At 38.4% G+C, this 16,107-nt stretch overlaps 1 long non-coding RNA gene across 1 annotated transcript in view; it reads left to right on the forward strand.

The window, feature by feature from the left end:
* Positions 1-15,277, forward strand: part of LOC148644086 (uncharacterized) — a 66,221-nt gene extending 50,944 nt beyond the window's left edge. The window contains exon 5 of the long non-coding RNA XR_015928824.1: positions 14,984-15,277. This is a non-coding gene — a long non-coding RNA (uncharacterized LOC148644086). The remainder of the gene's footprint in view (positions 1-14,983) is intronic.
* The last annotated feature ends 830 nt before the right edge of the window (positions 15,278-16,107 follow it).

Genomic DNA, 16,107 nt, shown 5'->3' on the forward strand with positions numbered 1-16,107 from the left:
TTTTGAGAATAAACCATGATACTCCTAGCACACACTGTCATCATAATGTGCACCAAGCCTTATGCTGTTAAAGCTTACGCATTATGCTGTTGAATGACACTGAACAATACAGTATATGTGTAAGGGAGTTAGTATACGTCTGAATTACACTGAGCAGTATACACTGAGGTATGAGGGAGAGAGGTGGCTTTATCTCAAAGTCACCAATTAGCCACCAAAGGAGCAAAGCCAGGTTACAGTGAGACACACTCGGGCATAACTGATCCCTGTGTATAAACAAAGAGAAGCAGTTTCACATTTTTCAATCTGGAAGCTAGCTGATTGAATACATTTCTTTTTAAGTAGATCAGTCCTATTAATATACAGTATCCTATATATAGCAATCAGTATAAAAATGATTCTAATTAATTTTAATATGGAATCTCAATCAGTTTCTATTTTCCCTCAGCCGTGATCAAGATGACAGGCCTAACTCAAGTGTCTTCCACAACTGTTGAAGCATAACAATTAACTCCTCCAGGCTAGTTTTTAAAACATATTTAGGCACAAAAGACAGTCATTTAGCATTATCAGAGTAAGGCAACACCAAAGATTAAAGTTGTTGGAAATGAAAAGTGTGTGTATATATAGTTTATTGTGATCACGATAAAGATCCCCAAATTTGTCAAACAATTATCGTAGCCCGTTTTTTGTTTTTCCACTAGTCCCGTTGCGATAAGGTACAATAAAAGATGCGCCGCAGTGAATACAAGTAAAATCCGGTAGTGGTCAAGATTTTAAAAACTAAGCTGGAGGCTAATAAACTCTTGATGTACTGTATGGAGGACTGTACGTAGTTGGCAGTATTTGAAACGTCTACGCAAACATATATTGATTCCCTGAACTTTGGAGTTCATGGTAAGAAGTTTAGCTCAGAGATCATCAGAGAAATCATTAGGTGGCTAGAATGGGGATCCATGCTGATTTACGAGCCCTTTCCTTAAGCTGCTCAACAGCCTTAGCCTCTTACTGTTTTCCAGCTAATCAGCCTTGGAAGATTGAACTCAGTCCTGGCTTCTGCTTTTTCCTGCTTCCTGCAAACCATCCATCAAAAAAATGAGCAGTATAATGCATATTTAAATTAGTGACATACTGGTAAAAGGTTACACTTTACAGATCAAGCAATGTATCATTTTGGACCCGATATACTGTATTTTTATTTCCTTTTCTTTTCCTTCTCTTCCTTTCAGCATGGAATTTCCCTGTTCCTTTCCCTAACTGGCAAGAATGAGAATTCCTAGTGGTGTACGTTGCCTCGTGATTTCGGGGGTTAGCACTAGCATTTGTCAAAATCAATTCCTGGTGTCCCAGGAATGCCAGAGCCAGACTTACATTTCCAGTGTAGTCCCCAGCCAAGATGTGATTCAGCATGGTTATACCCCTGGCTCATGCAGTGCTCAACAAAACACAATGTTCTGCTTACATTGCTAGGGAACCCTCATCTGCGGCTTTTCCAATATTCCATTATTGAAACGTAAACTATTTCACGGTGACTTACAAATAGAGAATTTGTTCTGCAAATGAGGATGAAAAAGCTGAGTGGACCTGAGATTCATGTTGGTGTGCTTAATCCTTAACTGAATTCATGCAATAATTCCACAAACTATATTTCATCACCCCCTCTTCTACTGCACAGTATGTGAGTCAGGTTATGATACGTCGAGCCCCCTCTGGCAGCATACTAAGCTATAAAGTCTTATATCTAGAGTTTTCCAACAGCTGTAATAGAGTTCTATTATATTACTGAACTGTTTCTGATTTGCTTACACATCTCCTGCAGCTGTGAGAGGGAGCCATTCAAACATTTGTCCATTTTCAAAAGCTTAATACAAAAGCAAACTTTACTCAGCACTTCGAGAATATTTTTTCCAGTTGTCGGTTACCTGTCCATCTAGTCCCATGTGTCAACAACATGTTGCAGGGGAAGGAGGCTTGTCTTAGTGTGTCAGGAGAAAAACCCATGCAGTTATGATGAGAACATGCACACTCCCCACATACTAGAACCCCTGACTGGAATTGAATCCAAAATCCTGGGATAACCATCATGTGCATATATATTCCCATGTACAGCTATAATATATATTGTATATAAAGACTTTCTCTGACCATTCTTTAAGTGCCCTACATTGGTTGCCCTACAATGCAACTCTGTATTGGTTATTGGACATGCACGAGAATGCCTGATGAATTGTGAAATGATAGGATACCCAACATGCTTTGTAAAAGTCAATCATGGACTGCAAGAAATGGCAAGAGCAACATGTCCTTCAGCCATATGCCTTTTAAAATGTGGCTTAATCCAGTGAAAACACGAATCTGATTAAATAAAGCAGGAAACCCAACTGCTGTCAGATTAAAGCAATGTGGGCTAATTTGCTCTACTCAGCTAAGTGTGGTGTAAAGAGTATTAAAACAACTTAGCCTTGCCAGGCACAAAAAAAGCCTTCGTTCTGTGGATTGTGATGAATACATTTTTAGTCTGGATTAAGGACAGGTGACATTAAAGTTATGCAATTTGGTCTTGTCTTTAAATGAACAGGATTAATTATAGTTTGAATGAACATAACGGGATGATTTAGGCTGGAAATATTATTTGTTCCAAGCAGTAGGTCTTCTGAAACATGTTCCAGTGTCCTCAACTCTTTCTTACGGGAACGTTCCTCATTCTTCTCACCTGAGCTTTTATAAATTATACCGCATTGAAGTACAAACATTTAAACTTGACAGAAAGGCCATGCCTCCTAGAAATATTTATGTGAGACGCCCAAAGCAAATTACTAGGTTTAAATCACAAAATGCTTTGGTGATTCTGGTCCCTTTGTTATACATTGTAGAATTTAATATTGTGTTTAAGGACTTGCAGTACCTTGTTTTTGTTCTCAAAATAAACTTTTATACAGGCTAGTTTGTGTCCCCTTAAAAAATTAAAAAGATGAAATTCAATCTGCCATATAAATGCATTGGGATTTAAAACACTGAGCTCTTTTTTTTAGGTTTCAAAAACTTTAAAAACAAAATGGACATAATCCTTAAGTAATTGGAAACTGCTTGCCCCTAGATAGATAATACTTTATGAATCCTGTAGGGAAATTGATGTGGTCCTAAGAACAAACATACTGTAAAAGACATGAAATGACATGAATTATTTTCAGACATGAAGAACAAAATTATTGATCATGAAAAGTGGGGCACCGGGACAGGGTGTTTTGTTTTGCTTTTGAAAACTGTTTATCTGGGGGGTGGGGTAGCATATTATAGGACCTATAAAATGTTAATGAAGTCAAAGACCATCTCGTTCCACGCTGCCAGATTCAGGCGATTGTTGTTAATGGAAAAACTGGTTTACCTGCCAAGGGCATGCGAGGTTATGTCTTCAAATGGGGTCTCAAAATTATGCAAAGCAGGGGGAAGCACGCCCTTGCTTTGACTTGTCACCAGAACGTTTGGATGTGCTAGAAATCACTTTTTTGATTCCCAGAGTGAATCATACCAGCTTATCCCTGCTGTGCATCTAAGTAATGCCTCTCCACCCAGCCTTCTCCCATATTTTGGCTTTAGCTTTGGTGAAGGAGTGGCAGCTATCCTGCATCTCTGCTTTGGCATGTCACTATCAAGACTCTCTCTGGACAGATTAGGGCTTTTCCTGCCCAAGTCCTGAAGGTCCTCGGCACTCCAGCTTTTTAATGAGCAGTTTGTAAATCGCATCTCCATCTCATCAATTCTTTTAAATCTCTGCCTTTACCTTTCTTGTTCTGCTCCTTGTGTCTTCTCCTGACCCTCTGTACAGGGTCCTGCTGGCTCCGAACATGATCCAACAGCAGCCAGGCACACCAGCAATGACTAAAGAGTCGCAGGACTTCATTGCAATCAGTTATTCAAACTAATCACTCCCTTAATTAGCCTTAATTAATCTGAATTGTCAGTGATTAAGACTGAAAGGGAAGAGTGTTTCCCTACGTTTTCTGCTTTCTGTTGATTTCTAGTGTTCACAACTGGAGTTCAGACCAGAACTCAGGTCCCTTTCCCCTGCTGGCTCAGAAATCCAAGGAAAAAATATGCCCTGATTTATTTATTTTTTGCATATATGCAGGAGGTCTTGCCAAAAAACTGTTCCCAAGAAAACATGTAAGTGTTCATGGAACGGCTTAAAAAATACAATGAAATGCCTTGGGTATGTGGCTTCATGGGGCTTCAGTCAGCACACTGGAGCACATGCAGACAGAGAGTGCAGTGAGTGGGAAGTAGGGCTGGGGGCACATATTTTAACAAGTGGCCGCCTTAATAGGATGTGTCTGTGTGATTGGAATTCACACGCTGTAGTTTATTGACTTATCAGGGTCTGATCAACTAAACATCACCAAGCTGTGGGACAGGTGAAATTTGCTAAGCATTGCTGGAAGATGTGATTTACACATACAGTAGGGTCCTTTTTCAATGTTTATTTCCTGCATTTGATCCTTAACCTATAATCAGCCACAATGCCTATATGAACATACCCATGATGCTCTGTAAAAGGTTAGAAAGGACGATTACTAAATATAATTTTCCAGTTTTTTATTTTTATTTTAACTGCCCTTCTATTCTTGTGTTTTTTTCTCATAATGGACTTGTTACACTCAGTACCGATGTCACATATTAACCGCCCACTATCAATGGGTTAAATGGTAAAGCCAATAAAACGAAAACAGCGATTTAAACGCAAAAACACAACAATAGCCTTGTTGACGACCGTGTGACTATAAAGAGTCACTCACGCAGCAGAACAATTGCGATTGCAAGCAATTGGTCTTGCCAATGAGCAATATATGTCACATGCATTATCATTAAAAAAACATTTTTTTTACAGCAGGAACTGTAGATAAACCAGCTCCAGGATGAAGGTTATTCCTTTCCAAATAGTGCTGGCTGCTGGGGTGCAGCAATGTCAGCTCAGTCCTACTTTCTTTCATAAACTGATATAAATATTTCACGCCCAATTTTACATCACTTTCATTACACCACAGCGATCCCCATGAGAAATATGATGAGGAGTTCAACCCCTTTGATGAGGAGTGTTGGTGAAACCAACAATTCCTAAAGTGTGCTGGTATGAGGGTAATGCCGTCTGTCTCCTGGTTTATTAAGGTGCTGGCTCCAAACAGTAGCTGCTTCTTCTGTGTCTGCTGGTGGTCCACAGGAATCCTGCAGATAATTGGTGCAGTATTCCTTTTGGCTGCCATTTTCTGTGGGATTATTTCAAACAACAGCCGTGCCTGTCAGCTGAAAAAGCATCTGAATCAAGTTTCCAGTGGTAGGCAGCACTGATTGATTGGACAATGGTCACATTCTTATTAGTTCAGTTTTGCATTCTGTCACCCCTCAAGTATTCCAGCTGTAGGGCTGACAGAGAAGTCAGTTGCTCCCTTGTAGAGGTCTGTGACCTTGTGGGCTTTGTGTCTGGGGCAAATGAATGGCCTGGTTGATGCCTGCGAAAGTGCCATTGGCAACCATTTCTCCTCTTGTCGGGCTGCTTAGATGATGGCACTCTGAAAGCAGGGCAAAGAGAGATGGATATGACCTCATTGAAGTGAGCATGTGACATTATGAATGTGCAGGATGTAGGCAAAATCAAACTGCTGGGACAAGCAATATGTCCATATTGGTGCTCTCTGATCTCTCCCACTTTTCTGATTAGTGATTCAAATAATATATGAACTCTCAGTGTGTGCAAAATACACGCGTGGAAGCTGGTTAATAAAAACATCCATTTGGCCACTACATTTTGGTGGCGTCCTCTTTGGCAGTGCAGTGTTACTGCTCTGCTACACTGTTACTGTCAAGTCGACTTGTCTTAGAATAACAGAGAGGAGGTTTTATGGTGAAGCTGAGGATGGGATGAAATAGGAAGGGATAGTGTTAATGCATGTGGCATATCGCCCTGTGTAGGGACTGCATTGGAAATAGCAGGTACCACGAGAGGCTGCACATGCAGTTGTTGCTTGTACATAGCCCAGCCTTTTGGAAAAAGTGAATACAGGATTAGTACTACTGGTTGGAATGTTGGGATTTTCACATGGGGTTAATTAGTAGGATGTATATACGTTTTTTTTTGTAGGTTTACTAGTTGTTGTTAGGCTGTGTGGGTAGAGTCAACAATCTGAGCCGCAGCTCTTCCGTTTAAGAAGTCTGTTGTTTCTTTTTGTCCAAAAGCTCTGCACAATACAGGCAGACAACCACTTCTGGAACCTTTCAGTCGGCATTAGAGTGCAGAGTGATTTTGCGTGAAAAGGTTCCCAGTGGCTCTTTTGAGGTGAGTGGGGATCTTACAAATAAAGCATGAAATGTGATGTTTTATTTGTAAGGACTGGTGAGGGAAGATTCTGTCATTCTGTCAACCTAGGGGGTACAAAATAGCACATCAAATACATGCCCAACAAGCAATTAACACTTGACTATAGAGCGCACTAATTGTTTCTGTCTAAAAAATAATCCGGCTTTTAAGAAATGTCTAATCATTAGTGGAGGCCAATTGCGATCCGATTTATCAGAGCTTTGTTAATGTAGTGCACATTACCAAGAGTTTACAGCCCCAGATCTACTGAAATTTCAAACGCCACCACCAAATTTTAAAAAGCTGGGAACAGGAGAAAACTCTTAATGTCTCGTTAAAAGCAAATCTTGTCCTGCACACAATCTGATCTGTAAAAATGTATTTGCTTTTTTTTAAAAAATACTTTTATTTGAGCTCTACAGTTTGACTCTTATGGATCAAGAACACATTATGTATTGCCTCCAGTATTCTATTATATGAATTTGTAGGTTACCCTCTGGTATCATACTGTTGGATAGACTAAAGTCAACATTTACAGTAGCACAGATGTTACACTTTAAATGTTGATCATTTTAAAGGAAAGTAATTTCTCCTCTATTTCAAAATGTTAAAGACACTTTTCCAGTCACAACTGCTAAAAATTACAGTACAAAGTTTGAGAATGAAAACGCAGGGAATCCCATTGTGCAGTTATTAAGTTTGAACAAGTCCCTCTGTATTTTAAATTAGAGCTGGCAGCCTCAAATATTTTAAAAGAAGCAAATATCCAAAAACTACTGGTCATTCTATTCCAACAGCTGCCATGGGAAATGAGTGTACCCGTTTAATGTGCAAGTAATTTCAGCATGCTGGGAAAACATTTTAATGCTGGACACGCCGTGTTAAAATCGAAACATGTAATAACACTCATATTGATGACTGAGCGAAATATTAAAATACTGTGCTCTTTTCTGCATGGGCTTTGTTTTCCGCTAGTTAATAATCAAGCCATGAACACTGACTTCATCAAAGTCTTAATTTTAGTAATAACGTACTAATTCGTATGTTTTAAATTTGTCTCAGCTCTATAAACACAGATAAGGATATAGGAATGGTTAGAAACAGCAGGAAGCCATTCAACCCATCTAGCCCAGTTAGTAGCTGACCAGTCCAAGGTTCTTGTCCAGCCATTTCTTGGAAGAACCCAAGCTATCGGCTTCAACAACATGGCTGGGTAGTTTGTTCCATACCCCCACAGCCCTTTGTATGAAAAAGTGCCTCGAGCTCTCTCCTGTATCTTGTATCCTCTGGTTTGTGTTTCCTTGTTCATTCTGAAGTCCAGTGACAGCACGCGATGTAGAAATCATAAGGAATTTAATCAGAAGCTGAAAACACGTTTAAAATGTTCCAAATACCCAGTTTTCTGATGAACATTTCCAGTTATGTAATTTCATGTTACAAAACAAATGAGAAACTGAGGTTTTTAGGACTTGATAGTGAGACATTAATACTAGATTAAATTGATCTCACGTGGTCACTATTAACAATTGAAAATGAAAAAGGTTTTAGAGAACAATCAACTTCAAACAGAAATTCTCCAACAAGCGTAGGACAGTCAATAACAAAGCAGACAGAATATTAGTTGCATTACTAAATAAAATGATAGAAAATGTATACACATAAATAAGGCTTATTTAAATTAAGGCAGTTTGAATGTAATGTTTTTTTTTTTACAATCTAGCAACTGTAACAATCTTGTCTAACATAAAATGTGACTTATTTAGTAAATTTCCTATTTTAACAGACTGGTCAAGAGAGTCATTCACTATCGCAGCTCTAGTTTTCAGATCTTGACATGAAGACGTTCTAATTTAATGACATGCATAAAACTTTCATTTTAGGCTTTTTTTGTAAGAAGTTTAAAAATGCTTATCACAAACCTTAAGAGAACAGTGTTACCCCATTGGTAGATAATTTTGCTTAAATTGTTCTGTCCAATTCTTCTTTTATGTTTTTTTTGTAGTGTAAAGATGTTGAGAATCTTCACATCTGAGAGGTGTTGTACTGTATACGTCACTGTATTCTGGATGGATACTGGCTCAGTGACAGATCCCATTGTATCAGATGGTCAACAGCTCAACATCCTGCCTTCATTTGAAATCCTTTAAGTCCTGTGGCCATTCTGTCAGGGCTGACTGATTCTTTTCTTTAAGCCTTGCCTAACACAATATTATTTTTTGAAAATTGAAAAGGGGTTATCTTTCATGGTCTGGAAGGAATGTGTTGGATTATTTATCATTCAGTTTAAACACAGAATCCTTTTTTTCTGGATTTGTAACATATTTTGTAGGAGATCATTTACGATCTTCCGGTAATCAATATATTTTTAAAATTTTGTTATTCATCTTTTTGTTTTGTAGTCATTATCAATAAATGCATGCCTCCACAATCAATAAACAGTCAATTACCATTTTAAACAGTTCTTAGTAACCTGCCTGTATTATTTTGATGGCACCAAATTTGTTCAAGTAGCAGGGCTGACATGTCTCCACACTCTGCAAACGATACTGATCAAACATCACAAACGTTTGAGTTACCAGACATTAACTCACAACATCATTTTATCATTGCTAATACACTGTTGGTCTCCATCCTACTACTACAAACATTTGGTGTGACTTTACTTATTGCTGGATATATATTCTTTTTTCTCCCTTATCAATTGCTTGTGCTACTCTCACAAATCTATTAGACCACAGGAAACACTTAGCCTACAGAGTGTGTTCCAAGTCAAACCTCTTCTGGTAAACAAATTATTAGACAGAGGCAATGCAAATCAATACAGTTAATCCTAGATTTCTCTGCTAGCAGTATTTTGGCATTTCACTGCGGTTTATACTGTAAGGCTGTGTACCTCTTCTAAAACAGACAGCTCCTCATAGATCAGTTCTGGGGGGTGTGATTTCATTCCAATCCAAACTAAAGATGATTCCCAATCAGAGGCTGTCGTAAGGCTAGAATAAAACGTCTGATAGAACTAAGACCTTCGCTTTGACGTTACCCATTGAAAAGGTTATTTAAATGTTTTCTGCAAAGGAGGATTGTTGCTGGTTTGAATTCTACCTTTAAACTGGTGGTCACTGGCTCTAGTCCTGTAGAGTTACTACTTCAAGGTTCAGAGGTGTCGTCCATGACTGATGGACACATTCATCTTGATTAATTAAGCCAACAGAGCCACAAGGCTTGATTGGAATGGAAACCAAAAGACCCTTTTAATATCCAGAACCAGGTCTTTAAGGCTAAAGTTAGCAGTAGAAAAAGATATCTGAAAAAAAGTTAATTATTATTTACCCGAGATTTATTTTTTGATCCTGTCTTGTTTTTTTGTTTAGTCAATAAGAATCAAGCACTAGAAAACATATAGCATGTAGGTTTCCTGGTCTCTCCACTGGTGGTTACGTGACCTATTTTCTTTGTTCCTAGCCCTTCACTTTCCCTGAAAACAGCAGGAAAGCAGGGGAATTATTTTATTTATGTGAACCCTGAGGCAGTATCAGAACATGGGTGTCTGGTTTATCAAAGTATCTGTGTAGCTAAACTGTTCTTCTGAGCTAAGCCAGAAGAGCTATGTGTAAGCAGGGGGGTGGCAAAATCACTTAGAGCTAAGTGGATTCAAGTCTGTTACTTTGGAACCTAAAAGTCTTAATTTAAGAGGCCTGACTAGCATACGATACAAGACTATTTTAAAATTCCCTTTTAATCATAATTGCTATTATTTGTGAAGCAAACACAATTATCCTGTGTGACAATTAGCCTTTGAGTGTTTCTGAAGGTTTTTAAAGTAGGTCCAGCAGGAAGCAAATAGATATTGATATAGTGTAGATATGGTTCTAAGCAAGTTCAATAAAATCAATAGAAAAAAAAGTCTGTGATCTGAGATGACAAAAGTCTTATTGTTATATAGCAATGCAATTGCATAAAAATGTTTCTGGTTAATTGTGCAAAGTTATGAAAAAGAGTACAAAATCAACCTTGTCTGTGCTAGAAAATGTCCTTTAAAATTGACTGTTCTATTAATTTTTTTATGCACACCCTGTACTCTTTCTGGAGGATCCGAGTTTAGGTGGTGGAACTATCGTTAAGGGTTAATGACTAGATTATGAAGAGTGAAGCAATTAAAGAAATGTGGTAGGGTGACATGAAGCGAATCTGAAAGAACACTCCAGTGCCTAATTGGATTTGTGAACAATGATTTGTGAAATGAAGATGCTGAGTGATTGTGCAAAGAGGAATGAATCCAGAAGAATGCTCCAGTGCCTAATTAGATGAGTGAATGCTGATTAGTAAAAAAACTGAGTTAAGGAAGGATCTGAGTGAAACCACAAGAGAAAAATAAGACTGTGACTTTCCCCAAGAGGGGATTAATGAGAGATGTTGGAGCCCACAGACGTTCTGTCTCTGGGCTTAAAGACAGACCGCTTAAAATGTGCAAAAATTAAGATCATGCATTGGCAGGGCTGTGTGATTAATGTGCTGGTGTTGGTACAGTCCCTCTTCTTGCTTTGCTTCTTTTTTGGATGAAGTTTTCAGAGGAAGCCATCTTACAAAAAAAGTTATCCACTTTTCTCCTATCTACTTGTCCCCACATCATTCCCATGTGCCCACAATTTTTTCTTACCATCTGAAATATTGAAATGACTTGGTTTGAGCTACAAAACGTTCACTCATTTCTAATGAGCTTGGAGTTTGGGCTTACAGTATGTCACATACCAAGTCCATGGAGCCTTGCAATAGTATAGTGTCCCCATCACTTTAGTGGGCCATTAGGACCCACACAGACCGCAGGGAGACCCCCCTATCATCTCTTCCAGCAGCAACCTTAGTTTTCCCCAGGAGGTCTCATAACCAGGTACTGGCTAGGCTCACACCTGCTGAGCTTCAGTGGGTTGCCAGTTGTGAGCTGCAGGGTGATATGGCCACTTCCTGGAAGGATAATGATGGATTAGATAACCAAAGGCTTCAAACATTTATTTGGCCAAGATGTGTTAATGAAACAGTCAGTTCAGAGTAACCATGTGAGGAAAAACAGGTGAAACATCCCCAATAATGCATATCTTAACGTGCATTTTGGGGATGTTTCACCTGTTTTTCCTCACATGGTTAAAAAGATAAGTAAAGAGAAAAGATTGTTGCTTTAAGAGAAATATGAACCATTCACAGGAGTCAGACATTAGCAGAGAGCTCATTGTTATAACACTGCCTTGTGGGACCTTGCATTGGGTAATCAGAGCCTTCAATGTTTACTGAAACAAGCACATTTGAGTGGTGATATTCATCTGTGATAATTGCTCTGCAACCTTGTGGTTTTCCATGAACAAGGCTGAGGTTTCACATTTTGTATGAATCATTCCTATTGTTTAGATGTAACAGCAGTTTTTAAAGCCCTCATCTGTCAAGTATAGTTTTATTTCTCCCATTTTGTACCTTGAGCAGGCTTTTTACTGCTCAAGAAAAAAATATGCGTTGAAGAAATACTTCAAGGTGTCTGTTTTCCCAAATGGCAGGAAGTGGTCTAGTTTCTGAATCATTTCTCATGAAAGTCATCTCCGGATGTTTCTGCTTAAAAACAAGTGATAGTTGACATGTTTTTCAAAAACCAAGCTTTTATTTTTTTGTCCATAAAATGATGGACACAAGCTAAAATCTACAGGGCAAGGCAACATAATTCATGTTCCTATGTCTCTATCAGATTTGACATTAATGAAGTAGTTAGCTTGTAAAGACAATACCAGTCAGCCAGTCAAGATATACACAGAAATACACATTTGTGTAATATTGCGCAGGTGCAGTGCTTTTTTTTAGCTTTTTGTGTACAGAATAAATAACGTGTTAGAATAATTATAATAAATGTGGTTTTCTTGAACATCAAGTAATTTTTCCAACATGATTTTTTTAAATATAAAAAACTTCCCAGATGAACCAAAAAGTATGAAAGATTTCCCTTGACTTTTTGAAGAGGTAGTAGAAAAGTAATATCTGATCAAACTTGTTTTAAATACATAGTTGTAACAGATCAGAACAAGCAATTTAAACAACCTTCGGGGCACATATCAACATTACTCCAGCATAATGGAACGGTTCTTTCTTTATATCAGTGTGACACAATGCAATTCACTTTTTAGGTAATGATCTTAAGTTCTTTTGTTGATCGTGTGCTATTAACCTATGGTAGGAAAATAACTAGGTTATGTCATATGATTTAATGACACTTCCAGCTGTTCAGTATTTGAGGTTACTTAAAAATGCCAAAACGACATGATTTGTGAGAATTGCTTGATTGTTATTGGCATGATTGAAGGGGCCTGAGAGAGGCTGATCAGAGAATGAGATGTTATACCTAAAAAATAAGAATACAAGTCTAAAGTCTGCTCCAACGGCATTGGAATTTGGATATTCGTAAACATTGGAAATTACAGGAGAAAAAATGTACATATGAGCAGAATGATTGTAGCTCATTGTATCTGTATGAAAATGATTTACATGCTTGGAAACCATGCAGGGTATTACTGGGTCAGAGGATATCTGAGGTGCTGGCAGAATATTTTATAGACTGGTGAATTCTGTTGTGCTCTTGACATGGGTAAAGGTGTTGATGTGAGCGTTTTGCCTGCTGTGGCAGTGGTCAGCCTGATCAACAAGGTGGAAGTGAGACGTTCATCAAGAACGGGTCTGAAGAGACACAAGAAATCTTTTGGTGTACTGTAGGGCAGCCTTAATGTTTAGTGATACTGTATATTGACATAACCTGTTGGATCTAGGATTTGCTCTTCATACAAATCATTTTCCTACACGACAATGCAAGAAAACCCAGTGCCAAAATTACAATGGCACACAGAGACTGAATTCAAAGGGCCGGCATTGTTAGGTTTATATGACCAATGAGGTAATCAACTGTCCCCATTTCGTCCGATACGTGTTTAAAATATTTGATTAAATCCATTAGACGTGAGTGTTGCATTTATGCACTGGCCTTTGAAACTTGATTTGCAGATTCTAAATTACGAGGTTCTGCAAGAGGAAAGATTTGCTGTTGGAAAAACATCAAAAAACCTCCAACATGAGCTGATTTAAGTATGCTTAGAGATTGATTATTCGCAGTTGTGTGCTCCGACTTCTGAGGGTTTACTGCATTTTAGTAATGTGGTAACAATACAGTTTCATGGTGGTGCGAACAGAGTCACCCTCAGCTGCAAGAAAACAGACAGTAAAGGAAACATTTGAAGTCAATTCACTGTGTTTATTTTGAGCTTAAAATAACCAACAGGCTGTTAGTGATTATTTGCTGAAGCCATTAACCTTTAAAAAACATCTCCTTCAATTTTGTTTTGATGTGTTTGAGGCATTGCTTCCATTATTGGACAGAGGTTCAGATGATCCATAACTGGGAGATCTGTCCTTTAAGAATAAATACCAATATACAGCTTGGATACTTTATGTTGGATACCAATATATAGCTCCATACTTTGGATTAAAGTGAGAATGAGCCCTACAGTATGTAGCAGTTACCGATGAATGCATTCTATGAATCAATAGATAGAAAATCTCATGGTCTGTAGTTATTTGTTGTTAAAACCCCCTGACCAAGATTTCAGAATCAGTCCTACCAAATGTACTGGACTTTTGCATGCAACAAGACTGAACAGGCATCTATTCACGTTTTGACATTTCCAGCCCATTCCCATCACTTCAACGGGATGGCCTTCACTTGAGGTTGTAATGAAGACGGATGATGATATTAAAGAATTCAAATGTAAAATGTTGTTAGAGAAGACCCTACACTCCAGTACATTAATGAGTTACCAAAACAAGCAAGAAAAACCATATAAAGCAAAAAAAAACTCCTTATGTCCAATTCAGAGAATCTCTTTAGCAGCAATTAAAAGCTTCAGAATAAATAAAGAAAAAACTTTCCCAGGTCAATGAAGTTTCCTTGTTATGCAGGTTCAGCTGGTACTCCTTTCCTGTTGTGGCAGCTAAGGATTCTGGATCTTGTAGTTTCCAGATTGATCTAATCTTTCTTTCACTTCGCTGCCTCTTAGAAGTAAACTGTGCCTTCCCTCACTGTGAAACAATATCTAAAGGTGTTCCCTGACTTAAACATCTGCAGAGTACATTATAATTCAGTTTCTTGGAACACATCATTACAGAACATGTAGTAAAACTGATTTAGTGAACTCCAGGTGAACAACCTCAGTAAACTATTTAATTACTGGATCCCCAGAGGAATAGGACCATACAGTACCTTTAAAATACATGGCACTCTCATGGCAAATTGCTCATGAACTGAACACTTCGCTGCTTCCTTTCAAATACAACTCTTTCTAGCAGATTACATGCTAAAATGTTTCAGTAAATCCTTCATCTAAGATATTCAAAGCTAATCTGTAAAAAGCAGAAATGCTAAAATTGTCAGAAGTTTTTCTTTGAAAGAAAAGTGAAAATCTAGGGATTTGCTGTACTTTTTCAAGTTGAAGAGCTGGTATGAGCAGCATTCTCAACAATTTTGTGTGCCTGTTATTTCCAGGCTTTGTTCATGTTCCAAACTCTGCGAGTTCAAAAGACCCTTTTTTAATTTTTAATTTTGTTTGCTTTCAGGCATTCACAGAAGATTAAATGGAGTAGAAAATAGGACATGTCAGACCACGCTCGTTATTAATCTGCAAACTGCACATCCAAACTCTTAAGCTTCAATATGTAACTATTTTGTAAATATGATGTTATGTTATGATGCTCTTGTTATTGCATAAATCAAAGCAATGATGTAAACGGAAACAAAGACATTGGTCACATTGCGCATTACCAGACCTGACATTAATGTCAATGTGTTTTTTTAATAAACAATGCAGTGTCCAGGGAGTCAAATTCTAATGTACTGCCCTGAGAAAGAGATGTGTTGTGATTTATGCTTTTTCTGTATCACTCTTATAGACCAATACTTTTACATTTCTGTCTGAATTAGCCCCTCCCAAGCCATTTCTCTCAAACCGTTTTACAAAATAAAAGCACAATTAAAACTTGCCAGAAGTTGTCAAACGTGCAGCACTTCCTTCCCACGAAATCGAAAAGCAGAATATCCTTAAAATCCTCTGGTCATTTGTCCGTATCAGCAGCTGGCCATGCTGTATTAATGACATAATGTATGGAAGATCCCAAGGACATCCTTGGATATTTTGTGAACAGCCCATTTTATAGAAGGAATTGTGGAGTAACCTATTATTTTTCCTATTTGGAATTCATGGTACAGTCTTTGGGCGGCACCATTGTTGGCATTGCTGCCTTGCAGTGTTCAATGCCCTACCTGGGGTGCTGTCTGTGTGGAGTTTGCGTGGGTTTCCCTTGATGCTCTGCTTTCTGCCTACAATGCAAAAATAAACTGGTAGGTTCAGTGGCTTCTGGGAAAATTGACACTGGTGTCTGCCCTGTGATGGACTGGTGTCCTGTCCAGGGTGTACCCTGCCTTGTGCCTGTTGCTTGCCAGGATAGGCTCTGGTTCCCCCATGACCCAGAATTGGTAGAAATGGATGCATGGGACAGTGTTTTTTTCTCAATAACAAAGACCTAACCTGTGTTCCTGGTGCAGCCACACCTGGTACCCAGAAGCCCTCAGAGCTGTTCTGATGTGCATGAACTGCTCTTACCGTGCAAAGAACTCCACCTTACTGACCGCCAAAATATTTGCTGATAAGAGTGCGGATTTGTTTTTCCACTGGTACTTTTCT

This window comes from Lepisosteus platostomus, chromosome 21 (assembly GCF_059453375.1).
Source record: "Lepisosteus platostomus isolate fLepPlt1 chromosome 21, fLepPlt1.hap1, whole genome shotgun sequence".
Classification (NCBI taxonomy): Eukaryota; Metazoa; Chordata; class Actinopteri; order Semionotiformes; family Lepisosteidae; genus Lepisosteus; species Lepisosteus platostomus.